This window comes from Sipha flava, unplaced genomic scaffold (assembly GCF_003268045.1).
Source record: "Sipha flava isolate LNK unplaced genomic scaffold, YSA_version1 48_pilon_pilon, whole genome shotgun sequence".
NCBI classification, from domain to species: domain Eukaryota; kingdom Metazoa; phylum Arthropoda; class Insecta; order Hemiptera; family Aphididae; genus Sipha; species Sipha flava.
The window spans coordinates 2,126,283-2,132,123 of NW_020273306.1; the positions used below are offsets into that span (position 1 = coordinate 2,126,283).

Here is a 5,841-nt window from a genome sequence, read left to right on the forward strand (position 1 = left end):
TAAAAAATAAACTTAGAAAAAAAGCTTCAACCATTCTCTAAAGAGACGTTTAGAAATTATAGGATATTTACATAATTAAAATCGTCCGCGACCCAAGTCTCACAAAATTGTCATAGTTGAGGCCTGTTTTTACTCGAAAAGTTTACTAAGATTTTTTGATAATTGAATTTCTCTGACATATGCTTGCGAGTGCGAAAACATTTACCCCTGACCTCACCCAGGATGTGTCATGTGATAGCGATGTTCCGACCGACCGTCCGTCACCGGCGCCACCACAATCCCACATATTACCTATCAGTTACAAACTTGTATTTGTAACCGTAATTAGTAAGTTAGATAATGAGTAATAATTACAACTCTATAAATACAATTTAGTCCGAAATTTAAAAAGAAAAAGTAATAATTCTATATGTTTAAATTATAACCGATAAATCCACTGCATACATTATATGACCATACAGTATATTCACGATACCTACACAACTATATCCATTCAGACATCGACACATCGACTATGTCGATTGTTTAGTTCAATTCTGGTTTTTTATGTAATTTTAAATTACAGTTTTCTTTATATTTCCATCGAACATCTTCAATGATTTAGTTTATAAATCTACAAAAGTACTGTTGTTTTATAAATAATAACAGTATTGTATTTTTTTTTTTTTTAAAACAATATTTGTTGTTTTGCATCTTTTATAATATTTACATACTAAAAATATTGTTTTGCTATTTTAGGGTTTTAATTATTATTATTATTCAATTTTATAATTATAGTAAATAATATATTTATATACTAATTAATGTATGTAAATATAAGTATAAACAATTAGATATTTTATTTATGATGTATCTTTAAAAAATAATAAAATGCATATTGTTAATATAAATTTTGTATCCGAGTGGCGAATTGAACAATTTGTGCATCGATTACCAATCTTTTCAATCGACGTAATTAATGTGTACGTGATAAATAATAATAATACCAATAAGAAATATATAGTAAATTTATTAGAAAATTAAAATAGCGTTTTGTGTGGATAAGTCATTAGTAATTACTGATAAATATACGGTCAGCGGGTTGACGCAGGGGACAGTAGTGTAATCGGTTATTTTGGGAATGTAGGCGGATCGCATCCGTATAAGCGGACACACACACCAACATTAATTTACTTCGCACACACTCTCAACTCAAATATTATCGGGATTGATGGGTAGCCTACACAAAACTCCTTAGGAAATGACCAACTGGAACCACCAATAATAAATAACAATTAATTAACAATTTTATCTAGAATTGACTATCTGGATACTACGCCCTCTAGTGTTATTATATTGTCCCCTTATTCGATTAGTGTAACATACATTCCGCTACACTGCGCGTCGTGAGTTTTTATGGAGTGTATGAGCGTACTGTGCTCGTTACACCCTATTGAAGGATAGATTAATAACAGATTATTTTGATGAAAATTATTAGTTTTAGTTTAGTAGTGTTTAGTATTGTATGTAATATGTAGCAGTGGCGCAACCAGGGGGGTGGACTCCGGGTCTGGACCCCCCCTTGGTACGTATAATAGTATATTAATATCATATTCTAGATATATATATATTATAATTTTTTATTATTTGTATACTAGTTTATTTTGTCAGACCCCCCCCCATGAAAAATTCCTGATTGCGCTACTGATATGTAGTATATATATATGTATTATTTTTTTCTGAAAATACACACGTAAAATATATACGTCAAACAGTATTACCAAATAAGAAAAAGCAATATAAGTTATAGCAGAAAAACAGAAAGAGAGAAGATTAGATAGAGCATAAAAATATGTAAAATAGTGAAGAGTGGGGTAAGCAAAGTAAAGCTTAATATGTGTGATGAGTTTTATGAGAGACTAGGAACACAGGAAGGAGAAAAATAAATTTATAAGCTGGTTAAGGTTAGAGAAAAACGATCCAGGGACTTTCAAAATGTATGATGTATAAAAAATGAGGATAAGAGGGTGTTAACAAATTATGATGTAAAAAGAGATGGAATGAATATTTTGAGGTATAACTGAACGAGGAGTATCAAAAAGAAGCTTTAGAGATTATTTTACGGAATGAAGAATTGATTGGTTAAGTTATTAAGGAGGAAGTGAAGGCGATAAAAAGAAAAAAAGTGGTAGGACTAGATCGATTACTTGTTGAGGTGTGGAACATTTTAGGGAATGTAAGCGTTGGATGGTTGAAAGATCTTTTTAATAATGTGTATGTTTTTATCCAAACAAAGATTTCTTTATTTCCGAAGACCACTCGATTCATTAGAGTGAGAGTGAAATTTAATTTAAAAAAAATTAAATATTAAAATTAAAAAATAATAAATGGTTTTTGATTGTCATGAAAATTATAAAAGTCGGCAACCACTATGCTGTTGCCCCTGAATTTTGATGAATACTGTCAAATATACTTTTACGCACGGTTGTTGCGATTACGATGACGGTACGACGGATGCGGCAATGACGATAAAGAACAGAATGAATTTATGCACGGGAAAAGGGACGTAAAGATTAATTATTGGAGAGGAGGTATCTGTGGTCGGATCGGTTTGGTGCAATGATCCCAGGGCTTACACAAATTCGGACGACTAATGCTAAACGCTCAGGTCACAACTTACGAACTAGCTTATAACACTGATGACTAGAGGGGACATTAGTAACGATGGTGGTTGACTTATCGGCGTCCTGTACGGCCTCACACACACTGTACGAGATATGGCGGACGTACGTCAATGATATCGAACATGAAGCCAACGTGACCAGTAGAGACAAATAATTGGCACAGGACACAACGACGATGGAGATCTGTGGCCAACACAGCAACGGAAAACGGGCAACACGGTAGTCTTGACTACACTCTGTGGGGCGATGAAATGACACAATACAGAAGTTCATAGTCGCGAACTCATAATACATACAATGTATAAATGGAGTGTGGTAATAAATATTTTGCTGGTACGAAATAAAAGGATATTTATTTTAAAACAATAATATGAATAATGGTTAAGGTGAGTTTACTAATAAATAGTCGCAATAACAAATAATAAACGTAAAACGAATTTTGCAATATTTAATTCATTGCTACAATGGTAAACGATAAAATAAAATAAAAATGCAATAAGCAACGACAAAAAAAGAATCGATGTATGTAAGAGCGAAAAATCATGAGCGTTGGCAGTAATAATAATAATAATAAACTTATAATATAAAAACAAAGACAATTATACAATTAATAATAATAAATAATAATAATAATAATAATAAAATTATACCTGTATTATACAGGTAAACGATGATAATAACAATCTTTCTATAATATTTTATACTATAGGGGATTACTAAGGGGTTTTCTACGACCACGCTAACCGAGAAAACTATTGAACCTGAAATTTTTTACTATTATACCCGAAACTCTGCTGAAGGTTTTAGTACCACTTTTGTTAATAAAAATTAAGTATAAGGTTCTTGAAAAAATTAAAAAATGTTATACTTATATTATTAGTTAGTTAACCTCCTGTATAATGCACTGATCACTACATACGTTAAAAACGAGGAAAGAGAGGTTAAGGTTTCAGTGTTAATATTTTAATTTTGTATTTAATAAATTATATACACTTTCTAGAACTATGTTGCATATTTGCAAACTGCAGTACGGGAATTGATAGTAGAACCCCGCACAGATAACGATAATCTTGAACATTTTTGTGCAGTTCAATTGTTAGGAAATTTCGCATTGAGTGTATCAATGTAAGTTTATATTAGTATATTTTCGTATTTTAGCGTATAAACAGTTTTCTGAAGTTGACGAACTATACGATAGAACGAGCAGAGAAAGACGTGTTACGAGTCCGCGACATACACATCGAATACATATTGACCGCAGCGCCCGACTAATATTACCTTCGGGGCCAACAAGTTTTAAACGTTTAGGAGCAGAGGTATTCTCTAGGGTATACTACATATACGCCGCATACTCTCAAAATTTTTTTTCATATTACATATATACTGCGAATAATTCCTAGTCTCAATCGATTTGCGATTTTAACTCTTAAGATATTTTTATAAAATGATAAGTATATTGCTTGTACCCAAATCATACAGAGTGAAAGCTAAACCTGGGGAAGAGGAAAAGGAAATTATAGAATTTATTGAGAAAGGAATTCATAAAGGTATCAATATTACAATAAAAAAAAATCAGGAGGAATTAACAGACAATTAGCAGAATCTATTTGACAGAATGCGAGAGCGCTTATTTGATGACTCGAAAAATAGCACAATGCTAAAAGACCTTCAGGTAATAAAAATTGCAAATAATAAAAATACAAAATTTAAATTTGATATTTATTTAAACAGTATAATTGGCATTTAAATTCAATGCCTTTTAGGTGATTGATGATGTGTTCAAAACAACAACTAATGAATATGAAGGTAAAAGAATATCGGAGAAATCAGGTCCATCCGAATTTTATAGTGTAAGAAAAGCTTTTTCTAGTTTTATGAAAGCATTAAACATACTCCCGAATTCAACAGTAGATTGCGAACGAGGATTTTCAGATATGAACTTGACTATAACTGATTCGAGGACTAGTTTCAACATCAAAAATTTGTCAGATATGATGTTCATCCCAATCAGTGGCTCTTCAATTGTAGATTTAAATCCACGACCTTATGTGAAGATTTGATTGAAAGTTAACCGTTAAGCAGTTTCAGTTTTACGAGATAAGGATCGAAAAGAATCGAACAATGATAATAAGTCGTAGAAAATGTTGTATACCAATGTATTTTATTCATTTTTTTAGTGTTAGTATAGATTTACGAGGTAATATAAAGAGGATATTTAAAAAATCTGATTTAAAATTGATTCCATATTATTGACCCACTCTTTATTTATGGATTCACTCCTATAAACCATGAGAAAAATATTTTTTATCGTATTAAATGTTTACATTTTTGTATTCGATGACTTAGTATATACTGTCGAAAATATGAACGGGAACACCTCTGCCGGCAGGAGAATAGTGTGCAACGACAATGACGATACGTTCTGCGGGCGCGTTACGCGTTCGTGTATTATCGAGGTGGTCACAATACGCATTCTCAGCAGTAATTATCGTTGTCGTAACACTACAATGGCCGATCGTTTTGATGACCGGTGCATTATCGTTTTCGGCGTTTTCGTGCGGTGTATCGGGAGACAGCGAGCGCTGGTGAAAATCGCCTCACCGGTTCTTTTGTGCAGGACAAGAAGAAGAAAAAAATGATATAATGACCCGTCGGCGTCGACGTTCGCGCCCCGGCGAAATACTCGTCGTGTGGGTACGCGTATTGCGCCTGCGGTGAACGGAAAACCATAACGTCCAAGAGGATCGAATCGATTATGCATTCGTTCCGGAACGCGCGACCATACGTCGCTGTCGCGGCTATTCGTTCCGATCGTCGTCGCGTTGGAAACGCATTGGGCAGGGCCATCCCAAGAAAAAGCAGTGCACTAGGCAAAATTCAATTTTGCCGTTTATAAAAAAAAAAAAAATTCTACTCTCGTTTTAACTTAACCTCTCCCCTATTTTTTATGTGGTGTATCCACACGAAAAAATATTAAAATTATATGTAAAAAGATTTAAAAATGATTTCTATTATTTTTACTCAAAACCCATCACTATCGCGACTACTATATACCGTGTGATTGTTTATATTTTTGGAACGATTGAAAATGCCCAGCATAGGCCTTAATATAAAGTAACCTAATAACTTAAGACAATATTTTTTTATCATATAGATTAAGTGGTTTTCACGGATGAAA

General features: G+C 32.8%; 1 pseudogene; it reads left to right on the forward strand.

The window, feature by feature from the left end:
* The first annotated feature begins 4,278 nt into the window (after window positions 1–4,278).
* On the forward strand, window positions 4,279–4,741 carry LOC112690128 (annotated as a pseudogene).
* Window positions 4,742–5,841: the final 1,100 nt, after the last annotated feature.